Here is a 12,846-nt window from a genome sequence, read left to right on the forward strand (position 1 = left end):
AAAAAAGTCTCGCACTACTCTTAGGCTGCATATTCTGCACAATGGCCTTGGAAACCAATGTAAGGAAACTAATTCTGGCCATTAAACATATCCTTTCCCCTCCCACTGCTTATTCAAAGAGTGATCACATGCTCCCTGCTGCAAGTTACACCATTATAGAATTTAGATATTGAAGAAACCTTTTAGATTAGCCGTTCCACCTACTGATGTGGGATTGTTCCCTGGAGAACCTTATTCATTAGTGGATCACAGCCTAACCTTGTGGGCACACTGTGCCAAGACCACCTTGGTTTTGTTCTGCTTTTTCCCCCTGTCCTTTCCCTCTGGTGCTAAGAGAGCGGCTGAGGGGGTGGTTTGGTGAGGAGCACGATGGAGAAGATGGAATTCTTTAGGCTCGTGGTCAGACTGCTGGTTTGGATGCTTGAGTGTGTGCGTACTTATGTGGATGATTAATTTATGTACTTTTTTTAATTAGTATCCAAGTACAGAGGACTAGATGGTGGTGGCGGGTGGTCTTATTCAACCTAATTCACTGTAAGATCGTCTGGAGCCCAGTGGTCTCCTAGAGCAAATTACCTTCATGGCTTGCCCTGATTCTGCAGTGTCCTCATATCTGGTCTCCATTTTGCTTTCTGCTTTCACTCTTTTGTGAGCAGATGGAACCAAACTTTTAATTGCTTGTCTGCCAGGGAAGGCAGCTTGGCATTTTGTTGCTTTTGCAGGAGAGAAAGTTTTTATTTCGGTTATTCTATGGTCTGATCCCATAAAACTCTGAGCTTTCCAGGGCAGCTGTGGGTGCTTGGCATGTCTCACAGTTGTGCCTGGTACTGGGGCACTTTCAGCTGGGTTTCCTACTCCAAACTTTTCCTCTCAGAGCTTCACTTGCGCCTTCTGTCCTGATGACTTTTCTTAGTGATTCCCCTGATCCAGAATCCCTGGGAAGACTCCAGCACCAGCCCATTCTCTGGGGTCAACCACTCACGATTTAATAGTCTGATTCAAACCCGCTATTGAAGCACCTTGAGTCTGTCACTTTAGGTAAGCTTATTTGTTGCTACCATGTGAGAGCTGTCAGTTGTCCCCTGTTCTGGCCCCTGTGGGTATGAGCCCCGCACCATTGCAGCTGCACCTTTCCTCCATGGGCCACCCACATGTGGACTACCCCCTCCAGGCCCCTGCAAGGTCCCCAGAGGTGAAACCAAGGTCCAGAGAGGTCTGTCTGCAAGCAGACATCTGCTGACCCCAACATGGACCAACATGAGTCCTGCAGAGCCCAGACCAGGTACAGGAAGCCTGTAAGGAAAACCACAAAGGAGACCTTACATCCTTTGGAGATGCACTCCCCCTTCGTCTGAGGACCTGGTCCTCAGAGCTTCCCTTCAGTTGATGGAGACTGGGAAAAGTGTGAGAAAGGGAGGGAAGCAACCGCTTCCATCCTGCAGTTTCAAAGTTCTGGTTTCCGCCCTCAGAATATAATAAATGGCTGCTGAGTTACTTGACATGGAGCTAAAGTCTGTAGGGTGAATTTTCAGAGCAACGCACAGGAAATTATATGCACAATTACTGTTGTTAACAGAGCCTGGGCATGTAACTCCCTGCACAGCAGGCTGGAAATCTTCCCCATGCATGTTTAATGGCGTTTGGGTTGCTACATTCCTAGGGCTGTGTCCCTTTTCTAATGCCTAGTGTCCTGGATGAAACAAAGGCAGTACTGAATGTAAAAGAGATTTTATTTTGCTATTAAAATAATATTCTCTTGATCTGCAGTCTTCCTCTAATGCCAAAGAACTTCTTGCCTCACTCAGTGATCCCTTAACCTTTCTGTTCTGTGAGAAAAAAAAGAGAAAAAAAATCACAGTTTTATTTTTTTTCTTCTTCTTCTAAATGTATGCCACATAACCTGCTTATCAATGTTCATACAAATGAGTATATACGTGTTCATACAAGCAGCACAGTTATTCAGGTGATGGATGTTGTTGAAATAAGTGTAGGTCATAACACTGAAAATATTCATCTAAATCTTAATGCGTAAAGGCTTCTGAGTAAATAATATATTTGCACATCTTCATAGGAAAATGAATTGTATGTGCCATTTCACTAATCATGAATGTATTTAAAATGTCTCCCTGCTCAGGAGGTTATTAATGTGGTATTTAAACTCCAGTGCATTGTACACTAGGAAGGGTCTGTAAATTTGGGATTGTCTTTTGCCTCCATGCTGTTTATTTAGTTTTATGTACCATAATTGTTTTCCTTTCCTCCGAAGAAGATTATCATCTCCTGCACCTAGATCAGTTCAAATGGACTTTAATTATCTCCAATGAAAATTAAATTACTCCTCTAAACTAACAGTTTTGCAACTAAAGGGAGCTTATATTTACAGCTGTGCTGCCTTATTGATTGAAATTTTCTTCTACGCACATTATGTTTGACTCTCCAGCTTTCTGCAAGGTCTGAAGGCAGAAAGCAAGGTGCTGTAAACTGAGACTAGAAACACCAAAGTAAAAACACACACACATCAAATATATATATAAAAAAAGACATCAAATACATACACAAGTTTCTAAAAGGTTTCAATCATTCTAAAATTGCACATGATTGCTCTTCGGCTCCCCAAAACGCTTTCATCTAAGAGCAGAAAAAAGTGTAGCTTTCTCAAGTTTTAAAAGCATTGTTGGGGCATGCCTAATAGATTTGTCTAACTCTGTATGTCTTGATATATGCAGCATGGGTGATTGTATTCTCCTTAGCATAGATCTTGAAACTGTAAATAATTTTTTGAAGTAAATAGTCACTTGATAATTGCTTAATGAAGTATCACACACCAGCAGTTTTGAATACAAAAAAAAAAAGTTCAAACCTACCGTGTGGTGTCTCTTTTTACTGGAAATGGGCTTTTACTTTTAAACTTCTGTTATATTTGGAGAGAAGTAATCCCACGGAAAATGATACCAGTACTAATAGGGAACATATTATCTTTCATGTGGGTATTTTTTTCATGTTTAAGGTTTCTTTGTTATTATCTCAGTAGCAAGACTCTCCACACAGTCTTAGGCAGAAAATCAAAATATGCCTTAAAGCAATAATCTTTTAATAAGTATCAAATGTCTTTCAATAAGATAAAAGAATTCTGTAGTATGCTTATACACACACACACATACACACACATTTACTTCACCATTAATCTTATTTTATACCTTTTCAACAACATTTCGGGGAATATCTTCTTTTTTTTTTTTTTTAACCAAGACTAAACCCGCCTCACAAATTTGAGATAATTAAATTTCTCAGTGCTACTAAAAATTCTGTTCAAATTGGTCTCTCCACTTGTTGGGGCTCCTTGTTCAAAGGACTTTGGGAGATGGGAGCATCTCCTATGGCCTCAGACATTTCCATCAGCCAAAATAAGGGTGTTGATCCAAACTTCATTAAGACACCAGCTTGGAGAAAAGAGTCTTTTTGCACTGATTTTTCAGGAGTGTGGGATGGAGTGCATTCACCCAGCCAAATTTTGGGTAAGTAAAGTGAGATCCTTCGGAAGAGATGCAAGGAGCATGCCTCACTGTTAACGGACACAAAGGGACACTGGGCTTCACCATCCAGGCCCAGACTTGTCCCATGCAACTTTATGTTCCTATCCAGGGAAACTAAGTTAGCAGGTTAGAGATCTGAGGTGCCTTCTATAGGCAGCAGGGATATATGGGCAAGATCCCTAAAATTAGACTGGGGAAATGCCCTGCCAGTCTTCTGCCAAGGAGGAGAGGGATGAACGCAACAGGCTGAAAGGTGAAAGCAGAGGAAGTCTGGACTGCCACTGATGAAGGGAACAGGTTCAGCCTTCTCCTTCGCTAATCAGGGGAAAGATATTGCACGCTCTTAACTCTCATCCAGCCTTAGACTTTGACCTGTTTCTTGAGAGGAGAACAATATTTATCTGCATCCGACGTCAACATGCGATGCATACCTCTCAGCCCCGCTGCTTATCTGTGACTGACATGCAAAGTGCAGTGCTCACTTGATGCTATTGGAGCGCACGCGCTTTGTGCTCAGTCTCTCTGCTTCTCGTGGTGAGAAGCTGGAGTATTTCTGCCCAACAGAAAATAAGGATGAAGGAGAGGAGGTGCTGCACTGCGGAGTGTAGAGCTGCTGTATTCTCCAGTGACTTAGATGGGACCTTCAGGGAGTGAAGTGGGAAAAAGTTGGTTTTTTTGTAAAATGGTGGCTCTTGCACCTTGGCTTCAGTGACAGCAAGCCACAAGTTGCCTACATGCCACAGGTTAGGTTGTCAAAGTTGTTCTGTTTCCTAATGCTCCTGATGACAAATACTCCTAATTGCTTCTTACTTTCATACTTTTCTGTGCCTCCTGGCTAAGACATCCGTCTGTAGCCTTTATGGTTTGTCCTTTCAAAGCTTGGCCTCAGTTGTGTCTATCTGTGTTTTCTGTTTCTTACTAACTCGAGCATCCCCTACCCGTCTCCCCATCCCTCTGTGCCTGCAGAGCAACACACGGGCACCTGCCAGCTGCTTCGGAGACCAAGCTCTTCACGCCTTTCCCGACAGCTGAGCGGCACGTTGCCCCGTGTTTGCTACACCTGGTGCATAAAGATGCACAACTTTCCTCTCTTTGAATAACCCTAAGCATGCATGCCACGTTGAATCTGAAAATAGAAATGCTGTCACCAGCTACTTAGAGGAAAATGCAGTGAAAGGAAAAAGAAAATGAAACCAAATGTGGTTTCTCTCTTTTATGGAAATGGGTCCAAATTTCATACCACTGATACTGAGCCAGACCTCCCTTAACATATATGGTGGTGCTAATTTGAGTTGCGAACTCATGATTACTTTTTTAAGAAATCTACATATTAGTGTTGCAAGAAGGAGACTTTGAAAGCCTTTTAAGTATCTTTCTCATTAATTTACTTAATCCTCTGATCTTGCCTTCTTTTAAGTTGTTTATTTTTAAAAGAAAGACAAAAGTGAGCTGGAAAGCTTTGTTACTAAAAGAAAGGTTTTAAAAACTGTATGTGATACAAAGTAATTAAGAGAATATAAATATAGGTGTAAATAGTACACAAACACATGGAGTCAGTGTGTTGGGAGAGCTTCCTCCACTGATTTTAAAGGGAAGTGGTGAACAGGGTAGCAGAGTACAGGTAGCAGACCTCTACCTCAGCCTCACCAAAACTTTCCTTTCTACATGTTTATTGCCTTTCTTCAATATTTTAAATGCTGCAAGACACCAAAATAAAAGGCTTTTGTAGCGGGGAAGGTGGAACCAAATTCCATCTCTGATGGAAACTTAAAAATTTTCACATTATTTTTTGTTCTGAGGTATTTCATGAAAATTTTCATAAGTGACCTGAGATTTCAGATTCCTGCACTCTAGTGTGCTCACCTTGGGATGTGTAAAGAGATTTCTTTTTCAGAAAGTAAGTTGCTCGGCCATCTCTGGAAATCAGGTTCCCTCCACAATGCTCAGCACCCAAAAAAACCCCACCAGAGTCACCCAAAACCATTCTTTATTTTTAAAAATTTTATTCAGATAACCGGGACAGGGCAGGCCTGAATTTTGGATGAAAGAAAACTTAGATGAGCAGGGAAGTTATTCCCCAAGGACTATATCCTCCGTGATACTATGAGCCAGCTTTCAGCATCTCTCATGATCAGACTGGATGTCTTTTGCCTGAGGCTGAAAATCTCTTCCTCTCTAAAACCAAAGAGATGTTGGCTGTGAGTTATGATTAGTAATAGAGTCCATTTGTGGTGAGGTGGGGGGAAGGGGAGATGATGGACCCAGAATCATAAGATTTAAGTGCTCAGCTTATTTCCAAACAACCACAGAGGACTGCCCTGGTCTGGGTAGTTCACTGCTTGAGGATAAAAACTAAGAGAGAGCACAGGGAACAGCAAAGGGAGAACAAACAAGCAAATTATATGTAAGTAGTCTGCATTCTTTATAAGTGGCATAATTGAAATATAGCAGGTTGAAGGATAAACTCAGGGAGTACCACCATCTAAAAGGCCACCTGGAAGAAAGATCAAGATTGCTAGGGTGAAGTGCTGTCAGGAAAACAAACCAAAATGAGTATATTGGCAAACCAGAGTGGGAAGATATCCAAGTGCCTGCTCAGAGCATCAGCACCCAACTCCTCTCACCCACAGAGTAAGAGGATGGCAGCATGGCAGTGCTGACAAGGGTGTCAGACGCTCATCCACGGTCGGCTCTCACTGGCGTGTCTGGGTGAACTGCTGAGTGAAAATGTTCCAAATTTGGAGGCCCAGAGAGGGGGTAAGTTGTGTTTGGCTGGGCTCTAATTGCATCCTTGCATTACTATGCAATTAATTGCTGCCACGGTCTGCTCAAGAGGCGGGAGCGTGCCAGCTCCGTTCCTGGGCAGCCCTGGAGGCTGGAGGAGCTCACGGCTCTCGCTCCAGGGGGTGACCTGCTCGGATGCCTCTGTGGTTCTGCTGCCAGCCCTGCTGGCAATACCGGTCTTCCCAGGATGACGTGCTTTCCTCCTGTGGTGTGGTTCTCTTAGCAGGCTTTAAAAGTTTGAGAAATTGCATAGAAAATGTAGGGCAGGGAGAACACATTGATTTTCACTGATTTCATGTGTCTTAGGAAAGAGATGACTAGAGAAAAATGCGAGCACAGTTTTCCATAGCATTTTGTGTGGCTGCTTTCAATGCATACCTCAAAAGGAGGCAGTGTCTTGTGGAAAATACGTAATTCTGTCAAGCTACAGAGGGGAAAAGTGCCCTTACTTTACAGATCACTATAGTTCTGATGTCAAGAATAGCATAGTAAAGTAGCACAAGTTCCTGAATGAAAGGAAAAGCAGTGTTTAACCCCCAAATTGGGATGTGCTCCTCATTTCTAACATGTCCTTCACTAAATCCTTGCCTGCAGGGGAGAGATGGGAAGGAGGAGAACAGATTTATAACTCCCAGTGTCTGGGATTGCTGGTGTTGGCCTTAGCTTCATCAGCTGATGTCATGGGGGTCTGGGGTACAAAGAATGGGTGCAGAAGGAGGCAGAAGAGAAGCTCCCTGTGGGCCCCAGCATCAAGTAACAAGACAGTTTTTTGCAAACTTGACTTGTTTAACCCTAAATGGGGCATAGCCAAGAGCAGGACAGGGTGCCAGTGCAGCAAGATCTGCAAAGAGCTCTGCTGGTGAGCCTGCAGGGAGGGAACTCAACAGCAGCAACAGCAGGGATTTTTTCTGGGCTTTCCTGATGTCCCAGGTGTGCGCTGGCTCCTGGATTCCTGCAGGAGATTCATTTTATTTCTGGCCATCCTCCGAGTCTCCCAGGGAGTAGCTGAAGCACACGACAGTTTTTCCAAAGCATGTGAGTGGCAGACAGCCCTTGGCCAGCCCAAAGGAGCACGCAGCCTCCACCAGAGCACATCTGGGTAAAAACTAAGAGACTAAGCCTGGTTTGGATGTCTGCATTTCATCTGGGAACCCCACCAAGGGCAAGAGGAGCTCAAGGTCCCTGCGCCTTGGAGCTCCTCCATCCTGGGCACCTGGCAGCTGGTGCTACTTTGTGCTGCAGGCAAGTGGTCTATGAACCATAGAATCATAGAAATCATTTAGGTTGGAAAAGACCTTTAAGGTCATCAAGTCCAACCATGAAGAACATGTGTGGCCTGATTCCAGTTGTTCATTGCTTCCTCTGTCTAGCAGAGCCCACTTTGGGTTTATGGGCAACAACGAGGTAGAGGGGGAGGACAAGCAGATGGTTGGGGGGGCATGTCTGGTTCCAGGAGGTGCTTTGCACCTTGGTGGTTTTTTTCATATTTTTTTTACAAATACAGACGTTTGCATAAACATAATGCCATGCTGAAAAGGACTACTGTGTATATGTCACCTCCAGGATGTGACTGGACACACAAAAAAAACAAAGTTTCCTGATCACATCGGGTGGTAACAGCTGGCACGCAATCTCCTCATATGAACCTAAAAATACTCATAGGTCAGGGCTCTGAAAGAAAAGAACCTTTTTCCCAGTCAAGCTTTTTTGTCAAGTAGAGGAAAAGATTTTCTTTATTCTAGTGGTTAAATTACTGCATACAGAAAGTCACCACAGTAAAGCATCTTCCTCATTGTTACAGCCCAAGGCACTGAGAAGATCCAGTTCAGTCCTTTTGGAAGATGCCGGTGGCAGCAGGTTTTTAGCAGGGATTTATGTTGCCTGAAATGAGTAAACTGAGTCCTGCTAGTTGAGCAGCTCAACAAGTTATCACCCACAACCTGCCCAAGAACTGAAGTGTCTTGCTACGGCTTAGCAAAGTTAACACAGGTTTGAAATGATGCAGAAAAGTGTGTCTGGCCTATTTTAACTTTTTTCTTTTGGGACCCTTTTGTTAGCTATTTTTCCTGCTTTGTTTTCTCCCAGTCCCATAAACGAGCCATGCACACATTTGGATTTGATCCGTACATCCATCTTATAATATCTAAGCCCTTCCACATATGATGAATAGCCAGAGCTGGCCTGCTGTTCTGCCTCATTGCCACTTTTGGAGCACAACCTTTGCAAGGGATTTGAGCTGGGGTGGAGTCTGTTTTGTCAGGGAAGTGATTGTCCTAGGTTTTGCTTTATGGAAAAGAAAGGAGGAGAATGAGAAGGGACTGGATGTTATCACCCCACTCCCCACCCCACCCGCTGCTGGTGGGCTTTGCACCGCCTTACAAACCGCATGTGACCCAGTCCCAGCAAACTCCAGAAGCTGGAGTCCTTCGATCAATGCGATCCTTCCCCTTTTGTACCTTCTCCAGAAGACACACACACATCCCAGCCAGTGGCTGTGTGTCCAGAAGGGCTGAGCTGGGCATCTCTCCAGAGGCAAGGCCAAGTTACGCTTTAGGGACGGAAGGCAATAAAGACTAAATAGTGTTTACCTTATGTTTCTCATTTACAGCCTGCCTTAAATCATTTGTAACAGGGGCAGGGGGGGGAAGGGGGATGATATTGGGATTGTGTGCAGCCCGAATGCCAAGAAGTGCTTTCGCCTTCCCTGGAGATGAGCTCTGTGGAGCCCTGCAGGGTGTGATCTCTTATTTGGTAATGTGAATGCAAGGAGCAGAAGCACAAGCCACTAGAACAGCAACAGCATTAGATCAGGGGATTTGGACTTCACTGTGGTCCCACACCCAAGTCAGGCACAAAAATACACAAGCATACGTTCGCAGATGTTCACGTGCATGTGCTCATGAAGGGTATTTTGATTGAAAAAAGGAGAAGAATCACTGTTTCTACCAAATGATCTGCTTTTCAGGAAAGCAGCACTGTGCTGCAAGCACTGGGACCACAGAACCAGACTTTCTGTGGGAGCCTGCGTGAGGTCTTTCGTTTGGACTCTCTTTTATGGTGGTGGTGAAATGAAAGTAAGTAAGTGCCTCACTCCAAAGCAGGCCATCAAAGTGCTCCTCTTGTATAAAGAATTGTTGGAAAATAACTAACAGGCTGAGATGCAAACTATATTACTTTGCACAACTAGACTTGCCAGTGTTGCCTTGACCCTGGTTCTGAGATAGCTTTTGCATGTGGGTGCACGTGTGCTCATGAGAGCGTTGTGCAGAATCAACAGGTACCACCTTCTCTACCGCACTTTTGAACTGATTTATTTAAAGGCTAGTGCATAAGCCCCAGCAACAGATGACAAATTTAGCATAAAAGCAAAGTGAAATCACCTTCAGGAGCTTGCCAGTGTGACCATTTACGAGTCTGAATGGGTATCGATTTGAGGCGAATATTCTAAAGTTTGCATTACCCTTTGAAAAGTGCTAATGTAGTTCTTGTCACTTTAAATTAACTTTAGATAAGAGGGACTGACAGAAACATGAAGATGTGTGAACTATATTTGACTGATATTCTGTCAAATATTGCATGGGGTTATGATCCACAACTTTTCCCATCTGCTGCTCAAACCTGAATCCTTGAATGCACAATGGATTAATTACCATATTTTGTTCTGATTTCACTTAGTAGTATAAAAGACTGTGAATGTTAAATGTATCCTTACCTGCTTTCTTTTCCTAAGGATAAGGTATATGAGGAGGGCAGAGGGGGTGATTCTTTAGCAATTTTTCACACACACATATGATTTGCTAAGTGCACCTCTTCTCCAATAATTAGATTCCCAGAAGCTAACCAGAGTAAACCACAGCACTCAGAATTTCATTCATTCCTTTCCTTGTGAGAATTTTTTCCCCCCTCAGTAATAAAAGCAATGAGCGCTGATGTAGCATGTTCCATCCGCTGCACTTTACAAGCAGCAGTATAATTACGTGAGGCTTTGCCATTTGGTATCGTTGCAGAAGGATGCAGCATGGAGCAGTGGAGGTCAACACTTTCGGCTGATGTTATGTTTCCTAGAAGGTCTGACATTGATTCCCCAGTACCACCCGCCCATCCCAACAACTGAGACTGACACTCAGTAAACTAGCCTGCCCCTTTCTGCAGCTGGACACCCAGAAAGCTGGATGTGTTAAATTAAAGGCTGCTTTGAAAACAGGGGCCGTACTAACTTGCCAAAAATCCCCTAGCATTTCAGTGACAAAACTCAGAAGCCTTTAGTAAAAATTCTTTTTTCTTCTCAACTCCTTTTCCCGCAGCACTATTTGGATTATCTGAGTTATCTTGACTTCCAGCTGAAGGAAATAATGTCCACTTTAGTTGATATACTGGAGAAGTAAACCCTGGTAATAGCCAGTTCCTTCACTTTGCAGTGTCCTTAACCCATGTATCTCTTGAGTATTTTTTTCTTTAAGAGGACGCTGCACATTGCAGTGACATCCTGGGCTATGTTCTGGCACCACACCGCTTAAGAAGATAGGAAACATTTCTATGTGTGTCTTGTTGACTCTCATATTCCTGTGTCAGTGAGAGAGTTTGGTTATCCAGCAATAAGCAAGCTTGATGATGATGTGAAAGGAAGATTGAACATATGAGGTTAGACAGGCTTGTAAGATGGAGTAACAAACCCACCTCTTATTACAGTGAAGCCCCTTCTGGAAGAACTTCATAATAATTCACTTGGGAGTAACTGTGCACCCAGTCCTGTCTTTTATACGTTTTGTCAGTTTTTGGAGATAACATTGGCTTTCTCCAGTACTAGAATATTACATAGATTCCTTCAGACATATCCATAGCCATTCCTCTGTACATTTTTTCTTGCAGTAATTTTTTTATGTGACTTTTTCTTTCTTCAGTCCTTTTCTTATGAAATCTTGAAGCCTTGATTTTGGGATTCTTTGCTCCTAGTTTCTTTCTGTGATTACCAAAAGTGGGGCACAGCAAGGGAAAGTCCTACATAGAAAATACTTCTATTTTGTTTGGGAGAAGTGTCTGCTATGAAAGTGCAGGCTTGTCCTTTGTATCTAGTTCCCTCTGAGGGGTGAAGAGGGGTGGAGAGGATTCTGGGGGGTGAAGAGGATGGAGAAGATATTATGTGAGCCCAAGGAGCTAAAAAAAAAGGGAATTAAGATACTATATTAATATATTAATGGAATATACTAATAAGTTCTCACTCTTTGGCTGGAAGTTAGTCCTCAGACTGAGTGCATTCCTATCCTCTTGCAATAGCAAGTGGGTAAATGGCTACCAATATTAGCAAGCACATAGCTGGTAGCTACAGGACAGCTAAAGGGATCAATAACCTTTCAAACTGTGCTAAGAAGCACTCAGCTGATGATGCCATCCAACATCAGCAGATGTTCAGGTGGGATTTTGGAAAACTCTCATCATTATATTCACTCTGCTTCTGTTACATCAATCCCACTGAAAGCTGATGCCTTAAATTCTATACTGGGGGGTCAAAGGAGAAGCCTTCTGGTTTAGTGCCACTTTTTGTCTTGTCTTCATCTAATCAGCATCTGGCCCAGTTTAATAATATTTGTTCTGAGTGGTGTAAGGTCATTAGCAGAACCTGAATGGGGACAAGGGTTGCAGCATTGGACCTCTATTTAGGGACTCTATTCCAAAAGGAAAAGGTATAATGTTTCTTTAGACCGTCTTGCAAGCGACATAAAGATTAATGAGGGATAGACAAATGCCCTTGCTCCAAAGTCAGCAAAAAATAGAATGTTTTGTTTAAACTTTTCAGAATGAATTACAGTCAGGTGCTGACTATCAAGAAAAGAAATTAAATCTGAGTTCAAGAGTCTGGAATAATTCTCTGGGTCTTTCCCCAAACCTGTCACTCTTTTCTGTGGATATGAATGTTAAGGGATAACAGAATCTGCAAATCCACACTTCCTGAGCTTGTAAGGCAAGTTGGGGACTCAAAAAAGATCGCTTAGGAGCTGCAAAGGTAGTTGGATATTTGGAAAATACCAGTATTTCAACCTGATTAATGGATGTAGAAGGGGAAAAATATTTTACTTTTTTTAGAGAGTCCAGATTTACCTCTTGGAGCTGGTAGAAGAAAGATCTCCTCTGCTGCAAACATCTTTATGCATATGATGAAGGCTAATTACTGAAAGTTACAAATACAGATTTTTATTTTAGCAAAGCAATTCAGCTCCATTTGAATCATTTAGGCAAGAGAATTTAATATTATATTCATGTGTTGTCTTGCAAAACTACAGATTGTGTATGTGTGGGTCCTACAAATATGCTTACCATGTGGAAAGAGGTCAGAACAGTTTCCGAAATGTTTAGTAGGGCAAATCAGAGGCAGGTAAGAATGAAAACCAAGTAATGATCCTTTGTTGCTGCTTATTTTCAATGCAAACCATTGGAGCACTGTAGACCAGCTCCGTGCTATGTTCCAGAATATATTCTACAAGCTTGTCTTTTATTTTAACCTTAGTTTTAACTAATTTTATAGTGTTGGTAA

The sequence above is a fragment of the Nipponia nippon genome, unplaced genomic scaffold, assembly GCF_047370975.1.
Source record: "Nipponia nippon isolate SJK-2023a ecotype South Korea unplaced genomic scaffold, ASM4737097v1 scaffold_3, whole genome shotgun sequence".
Taxonomy (NCBI): domain Eukaryota; kingdom Metazoa; phylum Chordata; class Aves; order Pelecaniformes; family Threskiornithidae; genus Nipponia; species Nipponia nippon.